Consider the following 23,050-nt stretch of genomic DNA (forward strand, 5'->3'; position numbering starts at 1 on the left):
CTGCTGTAACACACACACACAGGCTGTCCGTCCTATCTCTTTGCAGTGTCATGAATGAAGTGGCTGGACACAATATGGCTACCGATTATATAGGGCTGTGACATCATGGGGGTGACTGGCTGCTGATAGGCTGCATCCTGCATGTGATCCAGGGTCATCCTGCCTACTTCCCTTCCTGCCTTCCCAGCATCCCTTGCCCCATGTACTGATATGTGGATCCGCCATTTTAGATGCCATGGAGCCTGGAACGCTGTAAAATGGAGTTTAATGAAGAGTTTCACGCGATAGAATCGCGGTGATATTCGCATTCATTGCAAATCGAATATTTCCTGAAATTCGTAACAAATTCTGGTTCGTCAGCCTCAATTCGCTCATCTCTAATCATGTTATAGAGCAGGAGGAGATGAGCAGAGTATAGTTTTGCAAAAAATTTACTAGAATAACTTGTCATTTATTTATGTTATGATTGACAGCTCTCTCTTCATTCACTTATACATAAATAGCTGTGACTCACTGAGTAGGATGGTCCACTTGACTACTAAGTCCAGAATGAACAGAATGAACAGAGGATAACATGAATAAATTAAATAGATATCCTGAAAATTCTCCCACAAAACTTTACATCAATAGGTTTAACTTGTTCTGCTCTGTAACATGATGCCTGCAGACTGGACTGTATTTTTCAGTGACAGGACACAAGCAGCCACTTTCTCTCATTTAAAGAGTAAGGGTGGATTATCATGGGCCTGTGTCTTGTTGGTTCTGAGTGATCACAACAAAGGTGCGCTAAACTGATCCTGGCATTCTTTATATCCTGACTCCCTGTACCATACTGACTGTCCTATTGAAGACCCAGATTGCAGATCAGAACCTGAATAGAACCTGCCTGACTATCTTCCTCTATTTCCCTAAGCCTCTGCCTTATCCCTGTGTACTGCTCTGACTCTCCTGTGTATGACTTAGACCGCTGACTATGCTTATCTATGCCTCTGCCTTATCTCTGTGTACTGCTCTTACTCTCCTGTGTATGACTTAGAGCGGGGGGGGGGGGGCAGTTCACGGTCCCTCAGACCGTTGGAGGGCCGGACTATAGATAACAAAACATGAATACATTCCTATGCACACTTATATATCTTATTAGTGGACTACCACTTTAAGTACACAGCACAGTTCCCCCCACATTAGGTTGGCAGTATAGATCCCCCCACATAACTTTATAGTTCCCCCCCATTAGGGTTGGCAGTGCAGTTTCTCCACATTAGGGTTGGCAGTACAGTTCCCCCACATTAGGGTTGGCAGTATAGTTCCCCCACATTAGGTAGTAGTTACCCTACATTAAGTTGTAATTTCCCCCCACATTAGGTGCAGTATAGTTCACCCACATTAGGTTGTATTCCCCCCCAATTAGGTGCAATATAGTCCCCACATTAGGCTTGCAGTATGTTCCCCCCAAATTAGGTACAATATAGTCCCCCACATTATGTTGGCAGTATAGTCCCCCCACATTAGGTGCAATATAGTCCCCCACATTAGGCTGGCAGTATAGTTCCCCCACATTAGGTGCAATATAGTCCCCCCACATTAGGCTGGCAGTATAGTTCCCCCACATTAGGTGCAGTATAGTCCCCCACATTAGGCTGACAGTATAGTTCCCCCACATTAGGTTGGCAGTATAGTTCCCCCACATTAGGTTGGCAGTATAGTTCCCCCACATTAGGTGCAATATAGTCCCCCACATTAGGTGAAATATAGTCCCCCACATTAGGCTGGCAGTATAGTCCCCCCACATTAGGTGCAATATAGTCCCCCACATTAGGCTGGCAGAATGTTCCCCCACATTAGGCTGGCAGTATAGTCCCCCAAATTACGTTTGCAGTATGTTCCCCCATAGGCATACAGCCTCCAGCCACACAGTATGGCTGGAGACTGTATGCCTGTGTACTGCCCCATTTCAGTGTTCCGACCACCGCTCCGGCCATAGCAGGACCGGAGGATCGGAGGTCAGAACACCGAAGGGACGCGCCGCTGGTAAACACTTACCTAATACCAGCGCGCGGTCCTTGTTTCTTCGCTTCTCCGCGCTCGGTTGCCATGGGCGCACGCATGGGACGTCAGTGACGTCGCTGCGTGCACCTGCTCCCAGCGGTCCCCGCATTTTTAAAGTAAACACAGGCCGCAGGGACTTCAAAGAGGCATCCTTGTGTTCCGATAAGCGGACTATGCTTATCTATGCCTCTGCCTTATCTCTGTGTACTGCTCTGACTCTCCTGTGTATGACTTAGACCACTGACTAAGCTTATCTATGCCTCTGCCTTATCTCTGTGTACTGCTTTTACTTTCCTGTGTATGACTTAGACTGCTGACTATGCTTTTCTATGCCTCTGCCTTATCTCTGTGTACTGCTCTGACTCTCCTGTGTATGACTCAGACCGCTGACTATGCTTATCTGCGTGATCCACCGGTGCCATGCACTGATAACTTCTAGTCTGCTGGACCACTGTGTTCGGACGAAGGTAACATACTAAAACAAGTGTTGGGGTTAATAAAAAGAGGAATTTTTATAATAAATATAGGTGATAGAGGCATACAAATAAGATATACATGGTCAGGATTAAGCATTGAGTAACATATTCTTTTGGGATCTGACAGAAACACTTTAAGGTAAAACAAAATAAACTATAATAGTTCAGTTCAGCTACATTGAAAGCATGGAAAAACCTTTAATGTGTTTATCTCTGGTTCACTTCAACAAACCACACATTTCCTTTCTGATTCATGGTGACAATTGCAGCTCTTTATATGAAGTTTAATACCAGCATGTTCAAAGAGAACCAATTTTCTTTCCAATTAAAACAGACAAGTATTTCCAAATGAAAGCTCCAATGTCCCTGCACATGTGATCACAACATAGTGCTCCTCACTTACCATCTCCCCAGATCATTCATTTAGGAATAGAGATGTCGCAAATTGTTCGCCGGCGAACAGTTCCCTGCGAATTTCGCATGTTCGCATTGCCCGGCGAACATATGTGAAGTTCGATCCGCCCCCTATACTTTAACATTGCAGTAAACTTTGACCCTGTGAGTCAGTCAGCAGACACATTACAGCCAATCAGCAGCAGTCCCTCCCTTCCAGACCCTCCTACCTCTTGCACGGACGCCATTTTAGCCTCATTCAGCATCCTGCAGGCTTAGGAAGTGGAGGCTTAGAGAAGCTGCTCCTGCTGTATAGGGAAAGCGATAGCTAGGTTGCTGCTAGGTGGTGTATTCAGGGTCCAGCTTACTCCTAAAGCACTAGTGTAACATCTGATTTAAGGACAGCACCCAAAAAAGCCCTTTTTAGGGCTGAAAGATATCAGTCCTGTTTGGGAGGGAACCGCTGGTTAAAAGGGGTACTCCAGAATCAAACTTAAGTTCCTTCAAGCAACTAACTACTACAGTATTCAAAGGGCTGAAAGTTATCAGTCTGTGTGTTTTGCAACAGCTGTAGGCACCCTGGTTGGGGACCACTGCTTAAAAGGGGAACTCCGCTGGCAAGCTTTTTTCTTTAAAGCAACTAACTACTATAGTATTCAAAGGGCTGAAATATATCAGTCCGTGTGTTTTGCAACAGCTGTAGGCACCCTGGTTGGGGACCACTGCATAAAAGGGGAACTCCGCTGGCAAGTTTTTTTGCTCATTGTCACACTAGTGCAAATCACATTAGGTGTGACAGTTGTGCAAATAAAAAAAAAATATTTTTGGCTGTTAAATAAAATTAGTTATCACTGTTAGTTTACGTCACAGTTGCCATTTTTCCTGCCTGCAGGGCAAATTGTGTCACCCTAGTGCAAATCACATTAGGTGCGACAGTTGTGTAAATTTAACCAAAAAAATGACAGGCAGAGGAAGGCCACCCCGCAGGGGCCGTCGTGGTGCTGGGATTCCCTTTGGCCCTAGAAAGGCCAGTGTTCAGAGGCCACGTGCCCTGAACCCCCAAAGTTCTGAGGACTTAGTTGACTGGCTATCACAAGACACCCAATCTACTACTAAAGCTTCTGCTCGGAACCTTGACGCACCGTCCTTCTCCTCCTCTAGCTTGGCTTCGGGCACCTCTAATGCTACTACTTGCCCTCCTGCCGCCACCACCAACACTAGCACCACAGCAGCTTTACTTGATCCGTCAGAGGAGTTATTTACACATCAGTTTGAAGACATGAGTGATGCACAACCATTATTGCCAGAGGATGTAGTTAACAGGGATATGTCTCAGTCAGGCAGCATTACACACATGGACGTACGGTGTGGTGATGATGTTGTACCCGCTGCTGCTTCCTTTCTTGAGGTGTCAGATAGCGTTGAAGGTGTTGATGATGACAATGTGTCCGTGGATGCCACGTGGGTACCCGCTAGAACAGAAGAAGAGGGGGAAAGTTCAGATAGGGAGACAGAGAGGAGGAGGAGACGAGTTGCAAGCAGGGGGAGGTCGTCGCAAGGAGCTAGTGGCACAGTCAGAAAGCATGCATCAGCACCCGGGGTCAGCCAGACGGGACGCCAATCAACGCATGCTGTTGCCACCACCAGAATGCCGTCATCGCAGAGCTCAGCAGTGTGGCATTTTTTTTGTGTGTCTGCCTCTGACGACAGCGAGGCCATTTGCAACCTGTGCCAGAAGAAACTGAGTCGTGGGAAGTCCAACACCCACCTAGGCACAACTGCTTTGCGAAGGCACATGATGTCACATCACAAACGCCTATGGGATCAACACGTCAGTACAAGCAGCACACAAAGTCAAAGCCGCCATCCTCCTCCTGGTCCAGCATCTTCAGCCAGGTCAACCACTGCTGCCCTCCTTGTCCCCTCTCAACCATCCGCCTCTCCGTCTCTCGCCTTGAGCAGTTCCTGCTCATCTGCCCACAGTCAGGTGTCTGTCAAGGACTCAGAGATGTTTGAGCGCAAGAAGACAATTTCTCAAAGTCACCCTCTAGCCCGGCGTCTGACAGCTGGCTTGTCGGAACTGCTAGCCCGCCAGCTTTTACCATACAAGCTGGTGGAGTCTGAGGCCTTTAAAAAATTTGTAGCCATTGGGACCCCGCAGTGGAAGGTACCCGGCAGAAATTTTTTTGCACAAAAGGCAATCCCCAACATTTTAATTTTTTTCATGAACATATTCATAGGAGGGCTTGTTTTCTGGAGGACAAGTTGTACTTTGTGCTAATGAAACTAATGGGACCCTTTATTATACCATATTAGTAAATGAAAAACAAAAAAACAAAACAAAAAACAATGTTGTGGGTTTGAAAGAGTACTCCGGTGGGAAATAATTTCAAATCAACTGGTGCCAGAAAGTTAAACAGATTTGTAAATTACTTCTATTTAAAGAATCTTAATCCTTTTCATACTTATCAGCTGCTGTATGCTCCACAGGAAGTTGTGTAGTTATTTTCAGTCTGACCACAGTGCTCTCTGCTGACACCTCTGTCCATGTAAGGAACTGTCCAGAGCAGGAGAGGTTTGCCATGGGGATTTGCTTGGACAGTTTTCTACCATAGTATCCCTTTAACCCCTTAAGGACTTGAGAATTTTATTTTTATGTTTTTGTTTTTTCCTCCTTGCCTTCTAAAAATCATAACTCTTTTATATTTTCATCCACCGACTAGTATAAGGGCTTGTTTTATGTGCGACCAGTTGTCCTCACTCATCACTCATTTTACCATAAAATGTATGGCGCAACCAAAAAACTACTATTTGTGTGGGAAAATTGATAAGAAAACCGCAATTATGCAAATTTTTTGAAGGTTTCGTTTTCATGATTTACACTTTACAGTAAAATAGTCATGTTTTCTTTATTCTGTGGGTCAATACGATTAAAATGATACCCATGATTACATACTTTTCTATTATTATACTGCTTAACAAAAATCGCTAACCTTTTTAACCAAAAATCCCTATATTTTGCTGACTTATAACTTTTTCATTTTTCCGTACAAGCGGCGGTATGAAGGCTCATTTTTAGCGGCATGATCTTAAATTTTTTTGATACATTTGCATATATAAGACTCAATGCATTTTTTATAAAAAAAACATTTTTGGAATAAAATATAATGAAAAATCAGCTATTCTTGACTTTTTTTTTTTTTTTTACTTTGTTACGTTTTTTTTACGTTCTCGCCGTTCACCATACACTTTTTGGGGGTAAAATGGGGAAAAACTGACAATTTGCATATTTATTGGGGGAGAGGATTTTTCTAATTTGTTTTACTTTTATTTTTTACTTTGTTTACTTTTCTTTTTACACTTTAATAGTCCCCATAAGGGACTATTTATAGCAATCATTTGATTGCTAATACTGTTCACGGCCATGCATAGGGCAAAGCACTGATCAGTATTATCGGTTATCTTCTGCTCTGGTCTGCTCGATCTGTGACCAGAGCAAAAGACGCCGGGAGACGGGTGGAGGCAGGTGAGGGGACCTCCGTCCGCCATAACAGATGACCGGATCGCCGCGGCAGTGCTGAGGGTGATCCAATCGTCCACATTAAGTGTCACACTTCTGAAGATGCTGTGATCTGTATTGATCATGGCATCTGAGGGGTTAATGGTGGACATCCGCGCGATCGCGGATGTCGGCCTTTACCGGCGGTTCCCTGGCTGCTATCAGCAGCCAGGACCTGTCGCTCCGATGCTCGCGGTTATGTATAGGACGTAAATGTACATCATGGTGCGTTAAGTACCACCTCACAAGGACGTACATTTACGTTCAGGTGTCGTTAAGGGTTTAAATGCAAAAATATACAATTCAGCCATTCATTTACTTTGCATTAAAATGACATAATGGATAAGTGTCTAAACGCAGGGGTCCAATTGCTGCGATCCCCCGTGATCTTCAGAACAGAGCCTTGCAAACACTACGTCTTCCATTCATTTCTATGGGTGTATCTTTGGCGCTTCAATTGAAATGGATAGAGCGCGTGTTGAATGCTGCAATGAGTCTAGTTTAGTTCTGGGAATCGCTGGAATTCACAAAAGTCAGACCTTCTGTGATCAGACACACTGATACTGTTCACCGGACAACCCCTTTAACCCTATAGATTACCTAAAGTATTTAGGTCTCTTACTACACATAAATAAAACTTTTTTTTTTTCATAACGAATTTCATTATATCTAGGTGTCAGCTACACAATCACATAGACTGATAATACTAACTTAAAGGGGTACTCCACTGGCCAGCCTTCGGAACTGAATGTTCCGAACACTGTTTTTGAGCTGCAGGGTTGGCCCCTCATGATGTCACGGCCAGACCCCCTCAATGCAAGTCTATGGGAGGGGGCATGATGACGGTCACACCCCTCCCATAGATTTGCATTGAGGGGCGTGGCTGTGAAGTCATGAGGGGTGTTCAAAACATTCAGTTCCGAATGCTGGCCAGTAAAGTACCCCTTTAAGTGAATACTCCTAGCTATCATGAAACATTAGATATCATGTAGGGTTTATATGTGATCCTTATCTTTAACCCCTTAAGGACCAGGCCATTTTGCACCTTAGGACCAGAGCGTTTTTTGCACATCTGACCACTGTCACTTTAAACATTAATAACTCTGGAATGCTCTTAGTTATCATTCTGATTCCGAGATTCTTCTTTCATGACATATTCTACTTTAACACAGTGGTAAAAATTTTGTGGCAACTTGCATCCTTTCATGGTGAAAAATCCCAAAATTTGATGAAAAAAATTAACATTTTGCATTTTTCTAACTTTGAAGCTCTCTGCTTGTAAGGAAAATGGATATTCAAAATAAAAATGTTTTGGATCACATATACAATATGTCTACTTTATGTTTGCATCATAAAATTGATGAGTTTTAACTTTTGGAAGACACCAGAGGGCTTCAAAGTTCAGCAGGAATTTTCTAATTTTTCACTATTTTTCAGTGACCAGTTCAGTTTTGAAGAGGATTTGAAGGGCCTTCATATTAGAAATACCCCATAAATGACCCCATTATAAAAACTACACCCCCCAAAATATTCAAAATGACATTCAGTAAGTGTTTTAATCCTTTAGGTGTTTCACAGGAATAGCAGCAAAGTGAAGGAGAAAATTCAAAATCTTCATTTTTTACACTCGCATGTTCTTGTAGACCCAATTTTTGAATTTGGTAAAAGGAGAAAATTTTTACTGGTATTTGTAGCCCAATTTCTCTCTAGTAAGCACATACCTCATATGTCTATGTAAATTGTTCAGCGGGCGCAGTAGAGGGCTCAGAAGGGAAGGAGCGACGATGGGATTTTGGAGAGAACATTTTTCTGAAATGGTTTTTGGCGGGCATGTCACCTTTAGGAAGCCCCTAGGGTGCCAAAACAGCAAAAAAAAACACATGGTATACCATTTTGAAAACTAGACCCCCTCGGGGAACGTAACAAGGAATTAAGTGAGCCTTAATACCTCACAGGTGTTTCATGACTTTTGCATATGTAAAAAAAAAAAAAGTTTTTACATAAAATGCTTGTTTTCCCTCAAATTTTACATTTTTACAAAGGGTTAAAGCAGGAAATACCCACCAAATTTGAATCCCAATTTCTCCCAATTCAGAAAACACCCCATGTGGGGGTAAAAAGTACTCTGCTGTAGTGTTGAGCGGCATAGGCCATATTCGAATTCGCGAATATTCGCGAATATATGGACGAATATTCGTCATATATTCGCGAATATTCGCATATTCGTAATATTCCCGTTTTATGTTCGCATATGCGAAAATCCGTGTATGCCCAAATTTACATATGCAAAAATTAGCATATGCGAAAATTTGCATATGCTAATTTTCGCATATGCGAAAATTCGCACACCAGTCTCATACAGTAGTATTAGAGCCTTCTTTACACCACACAAGCTGGAAGCGGAGAGTACACTGTGATGTGTACTGTGAAAGAAAAAAAAGAAAAGAAAAAAAAAAACAACGAATATTCGTAATTACGAATATATAGCGATATATTCGCGAATATTCGCAAATTCGCAAATATGTGATATTCGCGAATAAAATTCACATTGCGAATATTCACGATCAACACTACTCTGCTGGCGCACTACAGGTCTCAGAAGAGTAGTCACATTTGGCTTTTTGGAAGCAAATTTTGCTCTGGGGGCATGCCGGATTTAGGAAGCCCCTATGGTGCCAGGACAGCAAAAAAAAAAACACATGGCATTATATTTTGGAAACTAGATCCCTTGGGGAATGTAACAAGGGGTAAAGGGAACCTTAATACTCCACAGGGATTTCACGACTTTTGCATATGTAAAAGAAAATATATATATTTTTTCACTAAAATGTGGGTTTCCCCACAAATTTCACATTTTTGCAAGGGTTAATTGTAGAAAAGACCCCCCAAAATTTGTAACCCCATCTCTTCTGAGTATGGAGGTACCCCATAAGTGGACATCAAGTGCACTGCAGGAGCGCCACAATGCTCAGAAGAGAAGGAGTCACATTTGAAATGAGGGGGGGGGGAGATACGTCGCATTTAGGGAGCATTCACTGAGCCCTAAAATAGGGGAACACTATGAGGGACCACGGGCCGTAACTGGGGTAGACAGGTGGGGTACAGAGGCCCGTAATATGGGGTACAGTGGGCCAGAAAGTTAGAAAACATAATAAAACAGGATATGTTCCCAGAATGATGACCCAGAGCATAGCCAAAACTAAAAAAAATATGCCCACCCCAAACCCTATGCTCTGACTCATCATTCTGGGAATGTGATGTGTGAGGCCGTCCCTAACCTCTTGCCTCAAATGCGCACCCGCTCAGGTAGAGAGAGAGCGCTGCACATTTGAGGCAACATAAAAAGTCCCCGATGATAGTGACTCAGTGACCTATGACTCATTTTTGAAAAAAAAAAACAGAGGTCTTATCAGGTTTTGGGTTTTTTTTCTGTTTTTTTGGGGCAATTTAGTGATTTATGGGGGTTAAATTTTGGAATGTACTCTGGACTTGGTACATTGGTCAAATTATGGAAAATTCTAATGAAAAGGGAAAATTTAGTGCTCCATGGAAGTGTGATACTCCCTAAAGCAGCCTATGCGAGGCCCGGATTATCTGGGCAAGTGTCGCATTGAAATGTGGTGTCCTTGCGCATCCCCTTCCTGAAACACACTCTGCATTTTCTCTGGGTTCGTCCCTTCTTTCCAGTGGGGGGGGATCACACCTGGAAAGTGCTGGCCGGGGACTATCCTGGCGCCTATAACTCCAGACCCTTGGGAAGTCCGGCCTGATCTTTCCCGGTCGCCAAAGATCAGGAGCCTTAGGACTTCTTCTTGGTACTGGAGGAATGTCCCTGTGTTGGCAGCGTACTGGGATAGTACAAAAGCGTTGTACATGGCAACCTGTACCAAGTAGACCGCAACTTTTTTGCACCATGCCCGTGTTTTCCGCATGGCATTGTATGGCTTGAGGACTTGATCTGAGAGATCAACTCCCCCCATATACCGATTGTAATCCAGAATACAATCGGGTTTGAGGACCGGTCCCACGGTACCTCGCACAGGGACAGGGGTGCTGCCATTCCCATGAATAGTGGTGAGCATAAGGACATCCCTCTTATCCTTATACTTCACCAACAACAGGTTATCATGGGTCAGGGCACGGGACTCACCCTTGGGAATAGGCGTCTTGATCAAATTTAGAGGGAGACCTCTCTGGTTTTTCCGCACGGTCCCTCAAGTGGACGTAGATCTGGCGGCAAGGGATGTGAAGAGAGGGATGCTGGTATAAAAGTTGCCCACGTACACGTGGAAACCCTTATCCAGCAATGGGTGCATAAGGTCCCAAACGATTTTCCTGCCAACACCCAGAGTGGGGGAACAATCTGGGGGTTCAATACAGGAATCTCGTCCTTCATATACTCTAAACCTGCAAGTGTACCCGGAGGTACTCTCGCAGAGTTTATAGAGCTTCACGCCATACCGCGCCCGCTTCGAGGGAATATACTGGCGGAAGATGAGTCTCCCCTTAAAACTGATGAGAGACTCATCTACCGAGAGGTCCCTGAGCGGTACGTAGGCCTCCAAAAATTTGGCCCCTAAGTGATCGATGACCGGCCTCACTTTGTAAAGCCGGTCATAGGCGGGATCACCTCGGGGCGGACATGCCGCATTATCTGCATAATGCAGGCATTTCCGAATAGCCTTGAACCGCCTCCGTGTCATCGCCATACTGTAAAGCGGGGTCTGGTAGAGGACGTCCCCGCTCCAGTAATGACGAGCACTTGGTTTTTTGTCCAGGCCCATATGCAGCGAGAGGCCCCAAAATGTCCTCATTTCCGCTGCATCAATGGCGCGCCATTCATTGGACCTGGCCAAAAAGGAATCTGGGTGGTGGGCAATGAACTGCTGGGCATACAAGTTCATTTGCTCCACCATTAGATTTACCAGGCTGTCACTGAAAAAAACCGTAAAGTCCAGATCAGGGAAGTCAGCCGTGTCAATCCGGAGTCGCCAACAAACTCAGGAATCCGTGGCTGATAATCCTCTGGGGGGCTCCAGACAGGGTCATCGGAAGAGGGCTCCGGTGCACTTGTCTGGGGGGCCGGACTCCTATTATGAGCGGTATTGCCACTTGTACTAGTGTCGGCCACTGGGTCACTCTCATGGGGGGTGTGTGGCCTCGCCTGGCGGCGTCTCCGCCACCGTACGGGGGACTCATCATCACTGCTAGATGATGAGGAGGACGATGAAGAACACAAAAATGTAGGCTTTTCATCGTCCTCACCGGCAGATTCGGAGTCGGAGGCTAAAAAAGTGTAAGCCTCCGCTGCGGAAAATGCCTGGCGGGCCATCGCCTGTTTTTTACGGTGGCGGGGGGAGGGTGGTGGCGGTGGAGGAGGATGTGTGTGCGGGGGGGGGGGGCGGGGAAGTGTGTATATGGTGCTTGGTGTACTACATTATATAACAGTGTGTTATAATTGGGGGGGGGGGAAACGCTGCGCCCCCCCCAAAAAAGGGTGGTGCACGCAGCTCCCTGAACCCCTAAGTACCCTCGGGGGTACTTTTTTTTTTCTTCTTTTTTTTTTACTTTTTCTTCCCTTTTTTACTCCTACCTGTCCCTATACACTGCTCTCCCTATTGTAATGGCTCCTGAGGGGGGATCCACGGTCTTCTCCTCACTGCTGCACCCGCTGACTGAACGCAGAGAGCGGGTACAGCAGCGGGAAGGAGCCGTTAACCCCTCCTCTGCCGCTCTGCTATTGGCTGGATGATCGCCGGCCAATAGCAGCATTGCTGGGGCGGTGACAGTATTGTCACCGCTCCCCAGTAACGGTAGGTGATTGTCGGTGTATTGTACACTGCCGATCACCATTTATTTCTAGGTCATTGGGTCATCACTGACCGGAATGACCAGAATCACCGCAGATCACCCGCACGATTTTGCGGACGATCTGCGGCGATCGTTGACATGTGGGGTCCCGGGACCCCCCCCTCAGCGTTTGCCTGGGATGCCTGCTGAATGATTTCAGCAGGCGTCCGGTTTCGCAACCCGCCTGGCGCGCGGCGGGATGCAAAATTCGCTGGGACGTATGAGTACGTCCCTGGTCCTTAAGATGCAGGATGCAGGGACGTACTCATACGTCAGTGGTCCTTAAGGGGTTAAAGGCGTGCTCCACTGGAAAACTTTTTTTTATTTTTTTATTTAAATCAACTAATGGCGGAAAGTTAAACAGATTTGTAAATGACTTCTATTAAAAAAATCTTAATCCTTCCAGTATTTATAAGCTGCTGTTATGATCCACAGGAAGCTCTTTTCTTTTTGAATTTTCTTTCTGCCTGACCACATTGCTCTCTGCTGACACCTCTGTCCATTTTAGGAACTGTCGAGAGCAGGATACGCTTTCTATGGGGATTTGCTCCTACTCTGGACAGTTCCTAAAATGGCAGAAAGGAAATTGAAAAAGAAAAGAACTTCCTGTGGATCATACAGCAGCTGATAAATACTGGAAGGTTTAAGATTTTTTAATAGAAGTAATTTACAAATCGGTTTAACTTTCTGGCACCAGTAAGTTTAAAAAAAAAAAAGTTTTCCAGTGGAGTACCCCTTTTAAGGTTTTTGGGCTATTTGTCATCTGTTTAAGTACATATAGTATTTTCTACATTGTAGCATCAAGTGGCTGCTGTTTCCAAATATTTTCAGGCCTTTATTTTAGGCATTGCCCCCTACACAGATGTCAGCGAGCAGGTGCACTTAACTCAACATCTTCACCCATGGTAAAAATTTAAAGCTGGCTGATAGAAATCATGAGTCATAGGCTAAAGAAGCAATACTTGCATAATATTCTGGTATGTCAGTGAAAGTAGATAAAAATCCATATGATGGCTTATTTTTTTTTGCGACACCAAGTCTACATTGAAATGACATCAGTCATTTAACCCAGATATCTACGGTGAAAAGGAAAAAAAATCATTGTGAGACAAAATTGAAGAAAAAACAGTTTTGTAAATTTTTCGGTAAAAATGACACCTTATCTTTATTCTGTAGGTCCATACAATTAAAATGATACCCTACTTATATAGGTTTGATTTTGTCGAATTTCTGTAAAAAAATCATAACTACATGCAGGAAAATGTGTGCGTTTAAAATTGTCATATTCTGACCCCTATAGCTTTTTTATTTTTCCGCGTAGGGGTGGTATGAGGGCTAATTTTTTGCGCCGTGATCTGAAGTTTTTAGTGGTACCATTTTCTGTATTGATTGGACTTTTTATTCATTTTTTCATGATATAAAAAGTGACCAAAAAAACACTATTTTGGATTTGGAATTTTTTTGCGCGTATGCCATTGACCGTGCGGTTTAATTAACGATATATTTTTATAATTTGGACATTTCCACATGCAGCGATACCACATATGTTTATTTTTATTTACACTATTCTTTTTTTAGATGGGAAAAGGGGGGGGTGATTCAAACTTTTACTAGGGAAGGGGTTAAATGATCTTTAACTTTTTTCCCCACTTGTTTTTTTGCAATGTTATAGCTCCCACGCACTGATATTTTACATTGATCAATGGTTTCTCATAGGAAACAATTGATCAATGATTCTTCCGCTTGACTGCTCATGCCTGGATCGGACATCAGGAGGCAGGTAAAGGGAACCTCCTCGTGTCCTCCAGCTGTTCGGGATGCCACGATTTCACCGTGGCGGTCCCAAACAGCCCACTGAGCTAGCCTGGGGTAGTTTAGTTTTACTTTATACGTGGCTGTGAACTTTGAATGTGGCTTCTAAAGAGTTAATAGTGCGCATCACCGCGATCAGTGCTGCGCGCTATTAGCCACGGGTCCTGGCCATTGTTAGAGGCCGGGCCCGACCCGCTATGACACGTTATAGAAAGAGCGGACTCAGGGCATACAGGTACGCCCTTGGTCCTTCGCAGGTTAAAACATGACACCAAATCTATGGACCTCAATTCACAAATAAAACTCTTTGGAAGTTATGATGGCTACAAAACCATGGCTTATGATTCAGAGACCATGCTTATGTAGCCTTAACCACTTCTTCCTTTTTGCACTTTTGTTTTTTCCTCCTCCCCTTCTAAAAATCATAACACTTTAAATTTTCCACCTACAGACCCACATGAGGGCTTGTTTTTTGTGCCACCAATTTTTACTTTGTAATAAAATAATCCTTTCACCACAAAATCTATGGAGAAAGCATTGATCATGTCCCGCCCCCTCAATACAAGCCTATGGGAGGGTGTGTGGCCTCCACGCCCCTCCCATAGACTTGCATTGAGTGGGTGGGGTTGGGACGTCACGATACTCCGGCCCCTGTATCGTGAGTCATCAGCACAGAGTGATCTTCGCTCCTACAGCTGATGAGAAGCAGATGCTGCAGAAGAGATTGTGGGGGTCCCCCTGTGATCAGACATCTTATCCCTGATCCTTTGGTTAGGGGATAAGATATTTAGGGGTGGAGTACCCCTTTAAGGAAGGGGTTAATTCACATTTAGTAACTTTAACTTTTTTTTTCACAATTTTATATTACATGCACTATTAATTTTATATTACATGCACTATTACATGCAGTATTCTGATTGCTTACACCGAACAATGTTATATAAAAAAAAAAATGTATAAAATCATTTTAAAAAGTAAGCCCTCATACAGCTTTGTGTAGAAGAGGGCAATTTCTTCAGTGTTGTCACATGAAAATATATAATAAAATATTTAGAAAAAAGGGAGGGGTGGACTCACCTATGTGAGATACTGTATATAAGCAAGGTTTAGATTCACAAGGTCCAGCACTAATCACCTATTACACAAGGATGTGGACTCTGAATATGAATATGACTGCACTGATAAAATAAGGACCGTAAATGCCTACACACCTCCATATTACAGCTCTAAATAAGCTTTGAGTTGTTTCGAGCCAAAAACCAGCACTTATATGTAGACTGTTTCCACAGAGCAGTCTTTCCACATTTTTTTCAGAAATTTACAGAATCACAGCAAGAAATGTGCTATTTTACAGCAATGTATGCAATAAATATGCTCCAAAATAACGGCAAAATCGTGGGGAAAAATCAAAAACATAGAAAAACTGCACCGTGGGAATACAGCCTTATGTGACTTACAGTTTGCCTTTGGTATTACACTTACTGTTTTTTTACTGTATGAATCAGATAGAAAATAAACTTTGCCATTAGGGGACATATTATGGAAATAGTCTTCCCTCTAAACAATGCTTTTAGGGCAGAATATCTATGTCACGGTTTCAATCTCCGGATTCGGTGGAAGAATTTTCAAAACCACCTCCTGCCGTATTCCTGCTGGGCCCCTGCCGTACCCCATTCCTTTCAATAAGCCAATCAGAGTCAGTTAGTGACTCCGGTTGGCTCATTGTCTGACGACATACGGGTTTTGAACCGGACTAACTCTGGTTGGCTCATTGAAATAAATGGTGTACAGCACAATCCGGCAGGGATACGGCAAGAGGTGGTTTTGAAACTTCTATCGCAGGAGAGTAAAACCATGATGTGAATGCACCCTAACACGGTACTGTATAGAGGCACCATATGGCAGCAAACAGATTTCCCATAGTTCTGTTCATGTAAAGGAGTGGCCTCAAACTGTGGACCTTGAGATGCTGCAAAACTACAGTTCCCAGTGTACTACATGCTGGGAGTTGTAGTTTTGCCACATCTGGAGGTCCACAGTTTGCAGACCAATTCCGTAGAGGTTCCCACTGCTGGTTTAGTTAGATAACCGCTTGTGGAGGGGTTAAAAGGAAAGTTCACTTCTTACTAATACAGAAGCCATTGGTTTGTTAATTATACAAATCCTAGTGAAAAGCACAATATTATGCTGTTTCTATAGGAACGCAATTGAAGGTATAATGAGAACTCTTCTCTGTTAAGTCAGCTATATTGGCTAAATATTGCTCTAAAATAAATTCATTGAGTGTTTATTGGCCACATAGAAGTTTGCCCTCATAACTATATAATGTGTGTCAATTATCTACAGAAACAATTACTACCAGTTCTAATATCATAACCATTAATGCCACTGACAGTAATAGTAATATTTTTAGGGAGATTGGTGACAAGCCCATTTTATTCTTTACGCAGATTCTTAAAGCTTCTTGCTCCAGGGAGGTGTTCCTATTACTCTTATGATGTCATTCCTACTGGGACCATCCTAGATATTTGTCTATCTGTATTGCAGACACTGCCACAGAGCTAAAGGCAATTTCCTTTCCATTACAGCTGTAAATGTGAAATGTCTAGAAGCCTGCTTTTTAAAGAGTTATTTTAAAGTGTTATCTAGATGTTATTCACACTTTCCAAATGAAAGTTTCACAAATGTGCTGTGTAAATGTGGCATTATGGCAAGAAGGGAAAGTATCTTGTGCTTAGATTATGTGATAGATAGTCATCTATCAATGTAATCTGTATGATTCCATGACAGAGCGGCACTATATTTTTTGATAAATGATACGCATTAACAAAGATTTGGCAAATGATGTTCTAATCAGTAATAATGTGAATGTAATTGCTCTACGTGTCTTGAAAATATTTGTTTACAATATAATTATGAAGGCACTATGGATATTTTAAGATGTTTTGTAGTTATTGCAACTACATTGCTTTACGTGTATTATCCGTACTGCCCTGAGTTATACAGTAGAATGTTTATAGCCTATTTTTATGCACATCTATATTCAGAATTCTGCTGATCGTTTAGCTTAAATATAACACACATCTTTTCCATAAAGTAAAACTGACAGCAAAAATTGTGGTCTCCCTATTGCAAATAATCTTCTATATCACATATATATATATTAGAGATGAGCGAACTTTAGAAAAATTCGATTTAGCCGATTCGCTGATTTTTCGGAAAAAATTTGGTTCGATACAAATTTATTTACGGCAAATCTATATTAAAAATGGCTATTTCTGGCCTACAGAGAGCCTCAATAGGGGTGTAGAACACTTTACTTTGTTCTAACACACATATGGAGTGTGCCTGGGTAGTGAAATAATACTGTTATTCAGAATGACATGCAGATTACAGGCATCGCTATTATAATCACTGCCGCAGAGCGGCACAATGACAGCCTGGAGGTGGCATGAGTATGAGGAGACCATAAAGTGGCTGAATGACACAGCAAGGAGGTTTTGGCAGTATGAGGAGACCATATAGTGGCTAAATGATAAAGCATGGAGGCGTTGGCAGCATGAGGAGACCATATAGTGGCTGAATGACACAGCGTGGAGGTGTTGGCAGCATGAGGAGACCATATAGTGGCTGAATGACACACTGATGAGGTGTTGGCAGCTGGTAGTTGCTGAATGACACAGCCTGGAGCTGACAGCAGCATGAGTAGACACTAGGGCCTCAAAATCCCTAAGATTAAAAGATGAATTTTTACATTTCAATTGAAGATTTATGGTAGCTAATGCTACCATTAAATATTTTTAGGCCCAGGCTCAGGCCCAGCAGCATCAGTAAACCATATGTTGGCTGAGAGACAAAGCCTGGATGTGGCTGAAGCATGAGGAGACCATATAGTGGCTGAATGACACAGCGTGGAGGTGTTGGTAGCATAAGGAGACCATATAGTGGCTGAATGACACAGCATGGAGGTGTTGGCAGCATGAGGATTTATGGTAGCTAGTGCTAGCATCAGTAAACCATATTTTGGCTAAATGACACAGCCTGGAGGTGACTGAAGCATGAGGAGACCATATAGTGGCTGAATGGCTGTCAGGAATAGCTCTGCTATGCCTGTTTAGTCTGGACTGGTTTTCCCTTAAGTTTTCCCTCAGTCAAGATGGGGGATTGTGTCTCAGCTGGGTGCCATCTTACTTCCTGTCTGATATATAAACCCCTCAGGCCTGTTGCTCAGTGCTTTAGTATTGGGTTTGTGATCCTGCCTGTACAGTCCTTTAGCCTGGAACTTGCTCTCTGGTCTGTTCCTCCACTTGCAGTTTACCCTGCTAACCTTGTGTACCTGCTGATGGATTATTAAGTCTCCTCCTGATACGTCGCCTGGAACTCTGCTTATCTTCCTGCTACTCCTGTGCAAGTCTCCTGCATTTTGGCCTAGTCTCTGCCATTTGTCTCCAGCAGTATCCACCAGTATCGTGACAATGGCACAGCCTGGAGTTGGCTGAAGCAATGAAAAGAGACCATGTAGTGGCTGAATGACTGCCTGGAGTTTGTGGCAGCATATGGAGACCATATATTGTCTCAATGGCACAGCCTGGAGTTGGCTGAAGCATGAGAAGACCATATAGTGTCTGAATGGCACAGCCTGGAGGTAGCTGAAGCATGAGGATACCATATAGTTGCTGAATGGCACAGCCTGAAGTTGGCTGAAGCATGATGAGACCATATAGTGTCTGACTGGAAGAGGCCTGCAGGTGGTTGAAGCATAAGGAGACCATATAGTGGCTAAATGGTACAGCCTGGAGTTAGCTGCAGCAAGAGAAGAGACCATATAGTGGCTAGATGAGAAAGCCTGGAGGTGGCAGCAGCATCAGGAGTCCTGAAAGTGACCGGGTGGCAGAGTGGTGCGGTGGATGGCGATACCAGTACCCGGTGATGAAGGTGGGTGAAAAAAGGTCTGATGCAGAGGAATATTTGTAACTGGGGAGCAGCACCTTAAATCTGTTTGGAACTATCCATATATGCGAAGTGTTGGTGTGGCACCATGGTCAATCTACTCTAATGCATCAGGCATTGATGGTTGGAAATCTTGGCTGATCCATGCCTGATTCATCTTCACAAAGGTCAGTCTCTCTACATTTTTCGTGGACAGACGAGTTCTCCTTGGGGTGACTATGGCCCACACCGCACTAGATCAAGTTTGGCTGCCTAGAAGTCTCAGAATCTCTCTGATGGCACACTACTCTCCGGGCAGAACAGCTTTTCCAGGGCAAACTCTGCTAGTTGTGGCCAAAAATCAAGTTTGGCTGCCCAGAAGTCCAGCGGATCTTCAAGGTGTGTTGGCATTGGCATGTCAAAGTATGCCACCACCTGCTGGTTCAGGTCCTGCTCCAGGTGTACCTACTGCTGATGAGTTGCTTCACTAAGCGGGTGAAGAAAGCTACTCATCAGTGACTGTAGACTCAGGCTGCTGCTGATGGAGCTGGTACTGCTCCTGCCACCCCACCCCTCCCCAGCAGCCATGGCAGTGGAAGGTGAGCGCATGGGGCCCCCTGATTCAGACCTGCGAGTGGATGGACAATGGCGCCGATAGGCATTGGCCAACTGACTATATAGAAGGCCTCTGTAGTAGGTCACTTTGTCTTCCCTCTTAGTGGGTGTGAAAAAGGCCCTATTTAGTAACGGTAGCGAGGGTGCCAATAAGGTGGAGATCCGGAAGTCATCCTGCTGCCCAATGGTGACAATTCGGCTGTCACTACGCAAGCAAGAGAGCATGCTTCGTGCCATTTGTGCAAGTGACTAGGAGGGACTCCCTGCCTCCATCTCCACTTCATACTGCCACAGTGTGTCTGGGTCCTCTGTCTCGCTTTCCTCATAACCCTCTAGCTCCTCTGGCTGCTCCTGCTCTTCCTCTCCTGTCAGATTACTAGAGAAACTGCCCATCTCGCGAAACCTAAACTGTGCTCCACTGTGCCCCTCCCCCTCCTCCTCCTCCTCCAGTTTAGCCCCCACAGGGCTCATGTGGCCATGAGATGTAGGTGCCACATCTCCAGTGCCCTGACCAGCCATTGTTTCAAACACGCTTCAAAGTCCACCACTTGAAAAGGGAGGGACTGCAGCACCAGCAACTTGGACAGGAGCACATTCAGCTTCTGCACCATTGGATGAGTGGGCGCATACTATTGTCTCTTGGACATGGCTTCGCCGATGGATTGTTGGCGGAATGGGTGACAAATAGTAGAAGGAGCAGGAGCATCTGGAGGGACAGTAGGAAGGTATGACACACAGCTCCCTTTGGCTGAGGTGGTGGAGCCTTTGCTGGCTGAAAGAGGGAGCAGCATGCCACTGGGTGATGCAGCAGGCTGGACCACAAAATCAGAGCCACGGTTCTCCCAGACCGCTTTATGGTGGCGAAGCATATGTTGATGGTGGGCCATGGTGCCAACATTGGGAACCTGGCCACGCTTCACCTTCTGCCGACATATCTTGCATGTGGCTATGTGAACCTCCTCCGTATGCTTGATGAAAAACTGCCACACCACCGAGTAGCTGATTTTCCCACCAACAGTCCGCACTAATTGACTGCTACTGCCGCTGTCTGCAGGAACCCCTGTTCCCCTATCTCCCGCAAAGGTAGGCTGCCGCAGAGCAGGTGGTCTCCCCCGGGCACGTTTGGCTCCAGAATTTCCACTTCTGCCACCATGCTGACTGCCAACCATGCTACCACCTTGCTGGCTCAGCTGCTGCCTCAAGGGCAACCTGCAACTCTCTTCTCCTGATGATGATGAAGCCCCTTCTGCACCCGGCTCCCAATTGCGATTAGCTTTATCATCATCAAGTGTTGTCATGTCACTGATGTCCTCCTCAGGTTCCTCAACAGTGTCTGCTTCAGTCTGAACCCTGGCAACACCGCCTCCCACGTCAGTGTCCTCATCACTACTTGCCCGCCTAGCGGAGGAAGCGGCGGATGTCTCCCCCACTTCTTGGCTGGGCAGTAGCTGCTGACTGTCCTCCATTAGATTGTCCTCACTGAATAGTGGAGCTGAATCCACAGCATAAGATACTACTTTAGGGGAGGGAACAGCATAAGACAGAGGCAATAGGAGGACAGGGACTGCTTCCGGGCCATGCCAACTGAGGGTTGTGTCTGAGGAACACACTCACTGTTGACTGGGGGTATCAGATGTCACTTGTGATGAAGTGGATGACCGCAGTAACCAATTGATGACGTCAGATGGGTTGCTGGTTGAGACATGACCGCTAGCTGATACTGGGAGCTCAGGCCTCTCCCTGCGACTCCTGCTGCCACTCGCCCCTAGTCTGCTGCGACCTTTGCCTGATGAATTTTGGCCTCTGCCACTCCTCTGTGCACATCCTGGCACTTCTCTGCCTGACACACTTAGTGTGTATATGAGGGGAGTACAATATGCTTCACTACGCTTAAAAAAGTATTTGTCTAGAACAGCAGCAGGTGTGTACTTTTGACTGTCTTTTCACAGTATCTAGGCCCTTGACAGATTAACAGGTTTAAAATAGTACACTACTTAGATTTAGGTATGTGGTATGCACTTATGAGGGCAGAAAAATGCACTACAGTACGCTTAATAGAAGTATTGGAGTAAAACACCAGCCGGTGATTACTTTTGGCTGTCTTTTCACGGTATGTAGGCCCTTGACAGATTAACAGGTACAAAATAGTGAACTACTTAGATGTTGGTATGTGGTATGCACTTATGAGGGCAGAAAAATGCACTACAGTAAGCTTAAAAACATATTTTTGCACAACACCAGCAGTACACAACAGTGCTGCAGCACACAATCGCTGTGTACTAAACACAAAATTGCACTCTTTCACAGACTATTATGAATGGACTGCTGGGTATGTATTATAGCGTCTACAGACTAGTATAACCAGCAGACCATTTGTGGTGGAACAAACAGGGCAGAAAAATGCGCTACAGTACGCAAAAAAACGAATTGGAGTAAAACACCAGCCGGTGATTACTCTTGGCTGTCCTTTCACAGTATGTAGGCCCTTGACAGATTAAAAGGCACAAAATAGTACACCATTTAGATGTAAGTATGTGGTATGCACTTATGAGGGCAGAAAAATGCGATACTGTACGCTTAAAAAATTATTTGAGTAAAACACCAGCCGGTGATTACTTTTGGCTGTAATTTTGACAGTATGTAGGCCCTTGACAAATTAATAGGTACAAAATAGTATACTACTTAGATGTAGGTATGTGATATGCACTTATGAGGGCAGAAAAATCCACTACAGTGCGCGGAAAAAAAAAACAATTGCCCACAGCCTCAGCAGTACACAACAATGCTGGAGCACACAGTCACTGTGTTCTAAAAAGACTCTCAAATAAAATTAGGAATGGACTGCTGGGTATGGATTATACCATCTACAGACTAGTATAACCAGCAGACCAGTTGTTGTGGAACCAAGACACAGATTTGCTCTAAAAAAAAATGTTCTCCCTCCTGTGAAAACGTTTCTGCAGCTGAGGCAACACACAGCTCTCTGCCCCTCTCTGTATTACAATGCTGTTCATAGTGACTGAGGGGTTAATCGCTGCAGTAAGAATTAATTTCTGTGCAAAAACACTGTGCTCTGTGTTCTACAGAAGGCTGAGGTGACTCAGAGGTGAAATGCTGCTGCAACAAGCTTTTCTGTGTAACACACACACAGCGATGTCTGTCCTATCTCTCTGCAGTGTAATGAATGAAATGACGAGCTGCAAAATAGCTGTGGAATATAAAGGGCTGTGACATCACAGGGGTGACTGGCTGCTGATAGGCTGCATCCTGCATGTGATTCAGGGTCATCCTGCCTACTTCCCTTCCCAACCTTCCTTGCCCCATGTACTGACACATGGATCCGACATTTTAGATGCCCCAGAGCCTGGAC

Source organism: Hyla sarda, chromosome 1, assembly GCF_029499605.1.
Source record: "Hyla sarda isolate aHylSar1 chromosome 1, aHylSar1.hap1, whole genome shotgun sequence".
In the NCBI taxonomy this organism is placed as follows: Eukaryota; Metazoa; Chordata; class Amphibia; order Anura; family Hylidae; genus Hyla; species Hyla sarda.